Source organism: Lycorma delicatula, chromosome 10 (genome assembly GCF_047948215.1).
Source record: "Lycorma delicatula isolate Av1 chromosome 10, ASM4794821v1, whole genome shotgun sequence".
Taxonomy (NCBI): domain Eukaryota; kingdom Metazoa; phylum Arthropoda; class Insecta; order Hemiptera; family Fulgoridae; genus Lycorma; species Lycorma delicatula.
In genome coordinates this window covers 30,766,711-30,780,430 of record NC_134464.1, presented here as the reverse complement: position 1 = coordinate 30,780,430, position 13,720 = coordinate 30,766,711, and the positions used below count along the sequence as shown (strand labels likewise).

General features: G+C 29.1%; 1 protein-coding gene across 4 annotated transcripts in view; it reads left to right on the top strand.

Annotated features, from left to right (window-relative positions):
- The window catches only part of LOC142331002 (activating signal cointegrator 1 complex subunit 3-like), an 87,040-nt gene that overhangs the window by 52,530 nt on the left and 20,790 nt on the right, over positions 1-13,720 (top strand). For all 4 annotated transcript variants that reach the window (XR_012757864.1, XM_075376538.1, XM_075376537.1 and 1 more), the window contains exon 2: positions 7,695-7,846. The gene's annotated coding sequence lies outside the window, so the exon portion shown is untranslated. The remainder of the gene's footprint in view (positions 1-7,694; positions 7,847-13,720) is intronic.

Below are 13,720 nucleotides of genomic sequence, written 5' to 3'. Positions count from 1 at the left end.
TTTTACATTTTTTTAACTAGCTTATTTGGTTTTCCTTTTTTAAAAAAAAAAGTTAAATATTTGTTTCATTAATTTATTTTCATCCATTCCAGTCAAGAGACCATAAAATTAGTTCTTTTTCTAATTGTATGACTTTTCAAAATTTTGGTAAAATTCTTCAGATTTGCTTAATTTAGCAGTATTATTTTGAGTTTTGGCCGTAAAGTTACAATTATTAGATTTCCCTAAGAAATTTTGTAAGATGAAAGCCACTTTGATTTTTTGTGTTCTGGCTTTTATTTTTTTCTAAAACATGTTCAGCATAATTATTTTGCTTTAAATTTTTAACTCTTGATTGATTCTTATTCTGAAATTTTCACTTTTTGGATTCTACTTTTATTATTGGAATCCATTATATAAAATTTGTAGCCTAATTTGTTTGCACATTTTTCTAGTTCTTGATTTTAATTTTCTCTATCTAAAGTCTTTTACCAAAGTTATCCGATCATCAGCTAATGGTAAAACATTTACATTTAAATATTAAGATGTTAACCCCCCCCCCCCATTTTTATTAAGTATTTTTATTTTCCTATTATATTCTGCAATTAATTTTTCCAGAGCACAATCGAGTAATATTGTAAGACCATCCTCTTGTCTCATTGTAGTTTTTATTTAAAAGGTTATTTTGATGGGTTACCATACTTTAACTTCTACTGCTATAGCGCTAGACAGGGTAGTAAAAAGCAACAAGAACACATGAAATAGATTTACATTATCAAATAAAATATAATACTGCTTACTAAGAAGTTAAACATTTTTACAACTTATATTGCCAATGTCTATCTACGTTTTAACCATTACTTTAATCTGGCATTATAGTATTAGTTTATAGCACACTAACGTAACTGTAACATAATAAATAATAATTATTATAATCACCAATCAGCTGTCACTGATCACCGATGAGATCCGATTACAAATCATACAAAAGTATGAAATACTTTTTTCCAAATCATCTTAAGTGCCATAGTTTGCAGTCTATGATGATTGTAGTAATCAGAAAATCATAGAAAACAAATTACGTTATAATTATAATTCTTTTCATGCTAAATCATTTATCAGATTTATGCTAATCATTTATCAGACCTATGCATATAAAGACCACCTAGAAATTAAAAAAATGTTTGTGAATAGTGCTTGCATAAGCAGTTTCTTGCTGAATGCAAAGTTATTTAATTATGAATGAAGGTCAGTTGAATATAAATAAAACTTTTGTCTTCACGGCTCGCATATGAACATGAGTGCACGGCATGGAGGATATTACCTGGATAATTCCGTGATTGAGAGAGACAAAGGACACTAACTGCCTCAGCATCTATGTTCTCTGTCAATACTGTTATCTCAAAGCAAGAGGTTCCGTTATTGGTGGTTCAATGTGTTGTTGTGAATAAGCATGCCAAAGTATAAAATTTTGACTAGACTACTTGTAGAGTTTAGGCATATGAAGTTATGTATCCAAGTCTATGACTTTTATCACCAAATTAAAAGGAGAGTGTGAAGCTGAAGAAAATAAGTCACAAGCAAGCAAGTGTGATGGATTACAACATTTGATTGATCTGAGACCTCATTAAAGATCTGCACCTTAATGTTGATGAAATTGCTTCAGAAGTTTGTATCAGTTAGTGTCAGTGGCGAGGTGAACTGGCAGAATCACCGATATTGATATGACGAAAATTCTCACTGGATTGACCCATCCAATGTTGTTGGAGATGTTAAAATTATGGTGTGATATGGGATATGGGGTACCCGTGTGGTTGGACCAATCTTCATCGATGTAACCCTTAATTCCAAGCAGTAGTTGGACATGCTGAGAGACACTGTCTTTACTTCCCTTTTAAATGAAGATGGAACATGTCCTTCATTTTTTCAACAAGATAATGCTCTGCCACACTTTGGGCTAAATGTTCGTTGGTGGCTTGATGTTCAGTTGCCTGGGCAATGGATTGGTCGGCATGGCCCAGTGGAATGGCCACCAAGACCACCTGACCTCACACCTACAAACTTTTATTTGTGGAGGCATTTGAAGCAACTTGTTTACGCAGAGAAGATTTGTGATATTCAGCATCTGCAACAAATAATTATACTGTGCTGCACTTAAATTGCATCAGAAGTGCTTCTGTGAGTGTCTGCTGACTGGATTAAGTGACTGGAGTTATACATTCAACAAAATGGTTGACATATTGAACCCATTATGTAGCCCTCCAGTGTCAATTTTGGATGCCAATAACTCCTACACCGTAATAGTTATGTGAAATCTGATTGCTGAAATGAATTCCTAGTAAAATTTCAACTGTTTTGGTGCGTCACATGACCCACCCCCATTAAAATCCATTTAAATAAATGTCTATTTAAGTAAATGGATGGCAATTCAAAATGGCGGCCATTGTTGTGTTTTGCCTCAAAGGTGAGCCCTCATACCTAATTTACATTGGTGTATCCAAATGTTTCATTTTCTTTACTACTTCTGAAATAATAGGCTGTTTTGCGATTTTTGGACCACTCTTTAAATATAATATAGCATTTTGAACAATTAGGATCTTTTTTTGTAGGATTTGTTATGTGGAATTTTTATATAATAGTTTGGTATAATATATAATACTAGTTTGGTATTTTATATTTTGTGAAATATATTAGTTACACATAATCTTGTAAATCCCAGTTGTTAAACCTTTAATTTATCTGATAATTACTTATCTAGTTTTTTTTAGTTTTGTATAGTTCTGTGAAATTGTAGTATGTATTTCAGTGCTATTTTGAAATAAGATTTATTTTTAAATAAATTTGACATCATTATTTATTTTAACATAACAAATGGGCTTTCAACATGTTGTTAAGCTTTAATCTTTAACTCTTTTCAACATAGTGGCGACAACGTGGATATCGTTCTTAAATAATTTAAAAATTCTCATATTCAGAAATAACATTCTTACATTGCATTCTAATCATTATTTGAAATGCATTGTCTGTTTCTCCAGTCATGTTTATAATATTTAATGTATGTTTTTCTTAATGTTAATGAAATACTCTTTTAAAACATAAGTATTTTATTACATATTTTGTTAGAATTCATTGTTTATCACTTTGAAAAAGAATGGAATTCTTTTCTTAAACAATGCTTATTAACTTCTCAATTACTTTAAATTATTGGCTATTTATTATTATCATGACAACCTCTATAATACCAAGTGAGCAACGGACTAGTGAACTGCTAAAGACTAAACACAGATGTGACATGTAACTTTTTATGAAGGAAATGAAAATGGAAATTAAATGCAATATTTGCATTAGCAAAAGTTTATATTTTTAAAAAAGAGGGTAAAAAATATTGGCCCCACTTTTTGATTAGCAGAACGCAGCACCATATATTTTCTGAACATCTGATGAGAATTTTTAGTCATCTAATACCTAGTGTTGCATGAATTAATTTGCCCAGACCTTGCATTAATTTGAATTACCTTGTCTCATCTGACATGAAATACAGCATCAGAGCTATCTGTCCACTGACAATGTTTTTTTCTAGATATTTAAAATATTTTTTGTCTCTTTGAAATAATACATTATAACAATGACTTGGAAAGATTCAACTCAGGAATGAATGCAAATAAAATTGAACTACTCTATCATCTATAAAAAAATATGTATAATAAAAAATTTCTCCCTTTTAACTCAAAATTAGACACTGTAACAACCATTTAACCAAAGTGCTTAAATGCTACAGAAAATATGGCAACAGTCAAAGAATCAAGAATAGAAAAAATAATTATAAAGAAAGGAAAATTTTAAAAATGATTTTAGGTCCTAAATGTAACAATAATTATAAAAGAATGGAGAACAACAGATTAACAAAACGAATTGTTAATTATCTTTCTAGATAACAAGTAACTGGTTTCAAAAATAGATACGTAGTTATTTAAAAAATGAAAGAGTTCTGATAGCTTTTTGAAGTTGTTTTTTAATGCAGTTCATAGATGATTAAGATGAAAGAATATATATATATTTGTTAAATAGGCATGTTCTTCAGTAAATTTCTTCATATATTCCATGGATTTTCTACTTGGTTTTAGTGTGAAATTAGTATTTAGATCTGGAAGGGATGTTTATACCATATAAAAGAACAGCAGAGGGTTAAAAATAAAGATTTCATTAAAAAGTTTTATGGTCGCATCTTTTGCAGTTGTTTCCATGAAACGACGGTCACCCTGAGGATGGAGGGAAGTCTCCTGCAGACTAGTATTAAATCTTTTGCAATGTTGATATCCAGTATTTATTCCAACAGTCCTATTGATGATCTGAGGCTTTTCGTTGCATTTCATAACAACATGCTTTTCACAGGGTAGGGCTGTTAATCTCACACCCAACTACCAACCTGGAGGACCAGGGATTTTCTTATAAGAGTTCCCTTCTCGTGGATAGATAGCTTTCTCTCCAGCTTACAGAGAGATCTATCTACACTGCATTTTATTCAGGTTATCTCCCAAGCCTCATCTGCCCCCTCCACCTTTGGGGAATGTCTTCTTATTCCACCTTCAGATCCAATGAGCATCTTCACTTATTTTTGTTCACCTTGGGTATTTTATTTCCTCAGTGCCCTCCAACCTTAATTGGTGAGTGTACCCCTAGTTATATTGAACTATGATCTATTAATATTTTGTTACAGAACGCGAAACTGTAATTTTTTCAGAACGCATATAGTTTTTACTAAAATATAAGAAGTCTAATATGAGATGAGAAAGTACAAGATGCAAAGAAGTACCTTATAAATCTTTTTCTGTCATCCTTACTCAGAGAGCAGGAAGTTGGGTGCAGAGAGAGACAAAACATCTGAAACGCCAACTATAGAATTTCTGAGAAGCATATAGGAAAAACTAGAACAAAAAGAATAAAAAAATTATAAATTATAAGGAAATATGTTAAGAACACTGAACAGAATCTGGAATGAAAAAATAAAGTGGTCTAGGCATCTCAAAAAAAAAAGGAGTGTGGGAAGTTAGCTGAATTATTCAAGCAAAATAGGAAGCAGCTAGAGGGACACTCGGAGAAAGACTATAATGAAAAAATCTTTTCAAATAGAATCAGATGAAGTAAGTACTGTGTTCTAAATTTCTGATGTTGAAGACTTAAAATTAAATTCTCCAGTTTTGTTTGTGTTTTATCCATCTACTGGAAAAATAGCATGTGATTAGTCCCAGACTGAATTTCCTTAGAGACTATTTACCATTTGTTTAATTCTTATAAAAAAAAGTGAACTTTTAACTACGAAAAAATTAAACCCATTTAAAATTACTTATACCATTTTATTGGATTTGAAGCTTGATCTCATCAGTCAGTGGATGAGTTTTGCATTTGTAGTTGCTGAAAATTATGGTTGTAAGTAGATTAGGAAAAGAGCGTGATACCTGAAGTGGCAAATATTAAAATATTTAATACCTATTTATTAAAACTAATCGTGCTGATCAACAAAATCAATTTATCCAGTGTATCAATTTGAATAAAGTGATAATTTTGAAAAACCTTTTGTGAACTCAATCTTAAAGTGATAATGATCAATCTCAACACATGTGATGATTGGTACAGGCTTTTCAAAAGTTGTATGATTTATTAAATTATATTTCTTAATAAATGAAAAATAATTAAATTGACTAAATTCAAGAGGGTGAAGTATAAAACTAATATGAATTCCTTCCCCAGGATCTTTAAATTGATAATTTTTTATGAAAATTCATTAGATGTAATTCAGATATTTGTTGAAAATCTTATTCGGCAGTTTGGAAAGCTGTCTGTGAACATTACATTAATAATTGTTCAATCTGTAAAGTTAAAAACATATGTGTTGGTATAGTATCACATTTTTAAGATACATTCTGCACAAAATCTCTTAAAGAAAAAGAATTTTGATTACCAGATTGAGAACTAAGAATACTAAAGTAAAACTGAAAATGATATAAGTAATTTATATATATTATAAAAAATATGTTTTTTTAATATTTTTTTATCATTTCATAACAGGCAGTATGCATTAAAGTTTAACAAGTAATCATATCAGCTCTCAGATCAACATGTCACAAGAAAAATGAATTTTAATGAGAGGTAATATTTAAATCTGGTTTAAAATAACAATTTTTTCTTCTGATTTGACTTTTTACCAAGGTTCTACTGGACTGAAGAAAAGTTCACCAGTAAAAATGCTGATTCCCTTGCCCATCCAACAGCGATGATTACAGAATATTTGTTGGTGCTAGACTGTTCAAAAATGACCTCCTCTTGGTTGTAGTCTTCCGTTGTTCCTGAAATACTCTTGAAATATCCCTTACTTTCTTTTCTATGTCGTTTATCGCTTTGCTGAGCCATCACTTCTGTGATCTTCATTCAGGCTTTTACTCCCTTTTATTCTACTTCTTTTAGTTACTGTTCCTTTCTCTCCATCTCACTGAAACCAACTATGTATGCCTTGTTCATTTTTTCATTTAGATTTTTCATTAAAGTGCTAGTCTTCATGTCTTTATTGCTCAGTCTACTGTTATTTATATGATCAATTATACCTCTCTCTTATTTCTGTTGAATGTCTCATTTGTAATCAAACAATGATTTAGCAGTTACAGAAAAAATATTTTTTTTATGTATTCTAAGACAGTGCTGTATTTATAATAGCAGAACACGTAATCAGAAAAATAAAGAATTTAGACTTTTGAGATGCGGTGCGGGAGATGTAGTACAAAATGAAGTTTAACATAAAAAGGAGAAGAATAAAGTGGTGGGCCATGTATTAAGGAATAACAATTGTTCCTATCTCTGTTGCCCTTCCTGATTAAAAAAAAAAACAAATTTCTTCATTTTCCATATGTAGTTTTATAATAATAATAATAATAATAATATGGGTATTAGGAGTATAGAGTTAAAAATAAAAAAAATGTTCATTCTTGGTTCCTTTTGTGTAAGGTTTACTTTTCTAGATTTTTCTTGATTTTTTTTTAATCAGGAAGGGGTTATTTAATTTAGTTCTAAAAGTAAGTCTTGTGGGTTAATACTATGAAGGAAGTCAAAAATCAGAATATATTTTAGACAAAATTGAGGATGTAGGATGTTGAGTTTCAGAAATAGGAAAAGTGAATGTAAAAATATAGAAAATGCATAAAACAGAACAGTAAAAAATTATTTAAATAACATTAAAAAATAGCATTAATAAGGAAATCAAAATTAGTACACCTACACAATTTTCCTTTTTTCTTTTAATCAAATAATTATTTTATCAGTCGGTGAGAATGTTCAGGAAAACAGATAGTGGTGAAATATTTTAATTTGCTGAGAAACAAAGACCACAACAAAGAGAAAAATCTAGAAAAGTAAACCTTATGCAAAAGGAACCAAGAATGGACATTTTTCATTGTTAATTCTACATTCCTAATACCCACATTATTATTATTATTATTATTATTATTATTATAAAACTGCATATGAAAAAGGAAGAAATCTGTTTTTTAATCAGGAAGGATAGCTGTCATTCTCTGATGATTCAAACAGTCTTTCTCCTTTTATAGCATGTATTTGACTTTTCAAGAAGAATAAATTAAGGTGATTGATACCTATGATAAAAATGATTTTAACTTTTTTCATTCATGCACCAATAAGTTTAATATAGTTTTTCTTTTTATTTACAGCCCTGTTTGCTTTGATTTTAACTTTTATTGTTTTATTATCTTTGAAGAGGAATCTAAAATTATAACAAGTGTTTTTTCACCAGAATACTATTAAATTATTTAACATTATATGAGTCCTTGTACAAGGTGACTGTGTCATTCTATAATAATGGGTGAGTACAATATTACTTAAATTTAATAAAAAAATAAGATTGTCCTGTGATAATTCTCTACTATTACTGTATTGACCTCAATCTTCTTATCACAGTTTGTTGTGTAATATATGGTTATCTACCTAAAAATATGTAATGAGGTGTTGGAAAGAATATAATTCATAAGAGACTTTCATGAGATATTCATGCAAGTCCCTTATGAATTATATTCTATCCTACACCTCAGGTTCATCACAATTAGCATTGACGTGTGGTGTTATTCTTTTATCAGTCGATTACTGTCATAGACTTGTCCAATAGCTTTAAGTAAATAGTGAATCCTTTTTTTGTAGTTATTATATTTCTTCTTGAATATAAAATCTGCCTAGTGACCTACGAGGTCTTGTTTATGTTACCATATCTTGATATATTACCTCTCACTTCTCTCCACAATCTTTCAGTGTGCAGGGTATAGGCACCTGAATGAATTGGTATCTACAAAATTATAGCTATCTTTTGACAGTAAGGTGCCGGTATCCTTCATATTGAAAAGAATTTTTATGTTCTTCAGCAGTCTAAATTAATGGTAGTTCCAAGGGATGCATACTTTATGAATGATAGGTTGTAGCGTTTCATGATCAGAGGTTGCGATTGTCACAAATGAACAATTTGAGACCATTCATACTAGTTAAACAATCCTATCCCTTCAATAACTCATCTTTAACTGTGTTTTCTCTTTACAGTTTTCACTATGTTGATTTCAACGATTCAGCCCTCATCTCTGACTACTTGAGATTCTTTATATATCACTACTGTACACCACCTACAAATGATTTTTCCAATCTACTTGTACAATTGTACTGGATATATCGAGTTCATTTAGGAGCAGTTCTTGCCTAGGCGATCTAAGCGCCATGAAATAAGCAAAATATCTGGAAATAATTTTTTTTCACTCAAATTATGGTGTTCAAACAAAGTATATTTAAACTGTGTAATTTATTTACAACACTGTACTTCCACTTTCTCTTTTGTTTATCTGTAATTTGAACACAATTAAAACATTGAAAACCATTGTTTGTTCATTTAATTTCATTTACACATCACAGTTTGTACACTTTTATTTTGCTGTAGAACTTTGTGATTGTACAAAAAATTCCAACGCTTTACTATCATCACTGAATAATTTTATAAAACTTGTTATTGTATTCTCACAAAAATTATTCAGAAACACATTTTGATTTGAAGAGCATGCTATTCTGCTAGGAAATGACATTTATCTATTAATGAGAAATGTCACAAAACAACTTACACATGAACTTTAAAAGACCTAACAGTTGTTGACTTAGAACACTTTGCGTTCAATTCAATTCATGTATACTAATTTGCCGATTCTGAACTCTAAATAGACAATATATTTCATGATTAAGAAGATTGAGGTCGATACAATAATAAAGAAAAATTATATTTGTTTTATTATTCAGTAAGATATTTTATATATATCATTGCAAAAGAGGAAGCTTTTTTTTGCAGAATTTCATTCTTATCATTTGATGTAAAATTTTAGTTTAAAACTGAATTTCAACTTCTTATTTTCTGCATTATTTTTACAAATTTCAAAATATTTGAAGAAATCTATTGGAAATTATGAAAAATTCACATGTTAAGTATAAGTTACCTTTTTTTTGTTGATTTTCCCAATAGTGCAATTTCAATATTCTACAAATTCATTAAGAAATGAAATTAAAAATTTATGTATATTTAAGTACACTGTTTTACTTATGTTATTTAAACAATTTTAGAAAAATGTTCTAATCATCAGTTTTAGTAAGGCAGCAATTTATGTCTCTCAGTTTTACATAAAAGTAGAACATTTTTTTTGTTTGTTTTGGATATGTGTTTTAAGAACACTATTGTACATGCATAACTACGTACTTCATAATTTCATCTTTACAATAAATGGGGAAAGGGTTTTGAAGGAAAGAAAATTTTTCATTGAAATTCTTGTCAAATTTGGTCATGTGTTAAAAAGAAGTAGTTACTCCATGTTTTGTAGAATAGTAGAATCTACAGGAGAAAAAGAATGCTTGTTAATACAAATTTGTTTTCTGCCTAGCACTTTTATTTTACTCTTTTGTTATGAATTAAATTATAATTCAGTACTAAATGTAGCAGTTTCAGGCTAATGGATAGATTTAAAAATGATATAAATGCTTTCAAAAAAAAAATTCATGTTTAATTTAAAAAAATTGTATAAACTAGAAAATTAAAAATTCAAACAAATATTAAAACAGAATATTAAAACATTAAAATTAATTTTGGCAAAACAATAAATTCACTATGTTAACAATAAATCTCTATGTTTTTATTGATGGTGGAAGAAAGTTACAGCTTGAACTTTATTAATTGGTTATTTGAAAAAATTATGTAGAAATACCTTACAACCAGTAACCCAAAAATATTTAACATGACTAGAATCATAATTAATGACTTTTAATGCAGTATTTATACTTTTTTATGAATGAAAAGTTATTTGGAATATGTGCTAATTTTTTACTACATCTTTAATTTACAACATTTTATTACTGCAAGATGTTTAGATTTTTCATAAAAAGTGTAGTTGTATCACATGTAGTGTTTAATAAGGTTTATAATATTGAGTCGATTAAGGCTCAGTGTTGATGTCATATATCAGATTCATTTTCACTAGCATAAGTTTATTTAAGGATTTTACAACTGCATCATACTTTTTCATCTTGAACATGATTATCTTTGAATCCAAGAACTGAATTATAGATATTAGTCATTATCTTTATATATATATATATAATTAATAAATTACATTTTTTTCAAGGTTTAGCCTTGATGCAATATTTGGCTTATGAGAACAGGACTTCATTGTACTTCCATTGCCATTTTTAATTAATTACCTAACATTTAAAAAACCCTTTTCAGCAATTTATTTAAAATTTTGTTTTTAAAAAATTATATTACCTTATCAATGAATGTTTCATTAATATTAATTAAAAGATTAAATAACCTCTGAATTTTCTGCATCTCAGTGTTATACGTAAATACACGTTCAATTTCTTTTCATTTTAACAGCTTCTGAATTGTGATTTATTTTGTAATTGTTTATTGTATTGATATATTTACCTTATTTCACTTGTTTATAATGTAAATAATATATACATGTTTAATTTCATCAATTTTTTTATTTTATGATAATCACGTATTTTGTATTTAAGCTTTGATCATGGTTTAACCATGTTTTCCCTTGATCCATCCTGGCAAATGCTGGTCAGCCGGCATTTGCATTCAAATTGGCCAGTTGTTGGCCAATACCTACCTATTTCAGAAGCGATGTATATGTGTATTATTATATACCGATCATAATAAAAGAATAATTTAATAAACTCATTTACTTAAATTCTCTTGGCAGCTCTTTTTTTTCTGTTTAGCCCCTGAAACTAACATAAGGTATTACTTCAGATGATGATATGTATTGTAAACGAAGTATAGTCTTGTGCAGTCTCAGGTTGACCATTCCGGAGCTGTGTGGTTAATTGAAACCCAACCACTGAAGAACACCGGTATCTACGATCTACTATTCAAATTCGAATAAAAGTAACTGCCTTTGAACCTAGGGTAACTAGGATTTGAACCTTAGAACTCTCAACTTTGAAATCAACTAGTTTACAATAATGAGTTAACCACTTGACCAGACAATGGGCTCTCTTGGCAGCTAGAATAAACATCACCCTCAACTTAAAGGCCAGGAGGAAAACTGGCCTCTCATTAACAGTGAGACTTTATGGCATACGCTACACTGTCAGATTGAATGTATGGGAACCGGTTGATTAATTCCACCATTGTGAAAAAAGTTGATTTTCTGTTAAGGTTGATCCTGCCATCCGCTTATTACCATAATGGAGTGTACAGACTGACTGCATCAGTAATCGTGCAGTAAAAAGAAGGCTTGATAGTTTCAAATCAGCCTATCCGCGCAAAGGAAGTCTACCCCTGACTTCTTTTAATTCTGATACGGCCGAGTTTATTTTATTTTATTAACTATAAGACTAAATTTGGTTTGTTAAATTGATGCAAGTACAGTGGATGAATAATTGACTAGGGACTAGTAGGTCATATCCATTTGCCACTTACTTATTTTATACCTAAATATAAGATTTAAATTTAGCTATAATTGTAAAGTGGTTGCTAAGATTATAATTAGCAAGAGTTTTAAGAACAGACTCTGTGTCTATGTCATTGTATAGCCAAAAGGGAAGGTGGCAGAAGGAATACAAATGCTGTCTATACACATTGTAAATTCATTTGTTGATTAAAACACAATCATTTTGTGATTTATTTGATAATTGAAACATAAGCGATCTGAGCTTTTTTGTTGCAAAACCAGAAACACAAATGTATGGTAAATATACTGCACTCAGGTTAAAGATATCTTTAGATTTTTTTCTTGAACCGATCAGACTGGAATACATAATTAACAAAGTTATTTATCTTTGAAGTACTTTCAGAACTTTTATTCTGTTAATCCACATATCCATTAAATTCAGTGTAATCTTCTTTTTATATTATATAAGTCAGTTTTTCAAACTAAAATAATGTTTGTAATGTACCATCATGACATGTAAATGTATTTTTTCATCAATTTTTTGTTTATTCCTGAAGTTGTTGACGTAAAAGGAAAAAGCTCTTCAATATATTTTATTCGTTTAATTTATTGTATAATAATTTTTATTGTATAAGATTTTTTTTTCAGGTAAAAAGGATATCTGATATTAAAGAAATTTATTATAATTTAAATTTTAATAATATAAGGTATAAGTTTATTTTATAATATTATACACCTGTTGTATGATTATGTGTCAATGTAAACCGTTAAGCTATTTTGATCAAGGTTTTACCACAGTTTTCCGTTATAATAGGACAAATGCCAAACAATCAATTTTGTTTTCCATAGAATTTAATCTTTTACATTCTTATTCATATTCAAAATAATAAAACTAAATATTATTTGTTTACAATTACAATATATATTTATTTGGTTACTTGCTTAATCAAAATTTTTAAGAGTAATGCAAAATATCAGTTAAAAAAAATTACCATCAAATTCCATTCATAAAAAAAACCTTCATGTTACAGTCTGATTAGGATCCTGGCTTCTTTAACAAAACCTCTCCAAATGTCTCTGCCCTTTGCCTAGCATCCATTTTGATTCCGATCATCCATGAAGATCTTATTCGTTTCAAGATTGTTGTCTATTTTACTGGACAACAGTGTAATTTTACTGTGTTGAGCCATTTGAAGAACCAACTTTTGGTCTGGTCTAGGTACTTTATTTTTCCAGTAACCACCGTATTGTAACACAGATATTTTAAAGGATATTAAAAACAAAATTGACATAAAAAACCTTTCAACTCCAACAACCCTAGCCAAAATTGCATTCATTTAATTTTTTCACAATGGTTAATATGTACCTCTTAAATAATTGCTTAACAATATTGAAAAATAAAAAAAATACAATATATATATATATTTAAAATAAATATCATTTCTCTCTATTAAATACATGATACATTTGTCCCTGGAAAATATGTAAATGTGTGTATATATACAAATACATACAAAAGTTCAGTCATTATTGTGGGCGGCAAAATCATTTCCTTTATGTAAAAAGCCATCATTAATTGTTAAGATGTCAAGGTGATGTTAATTTGATTGGAAAGGCATTATGCAGTGCATTTTTTATTATGGTAAAATATTTAACAAACAGTTTTATCTAGAAGATAACCTATTTACCTATTTTAGAAATGTTGTATTACGAAGGGGTTTAAGTTACAAAATATCTGTGACTTAGTTATTGAACCTTGACAG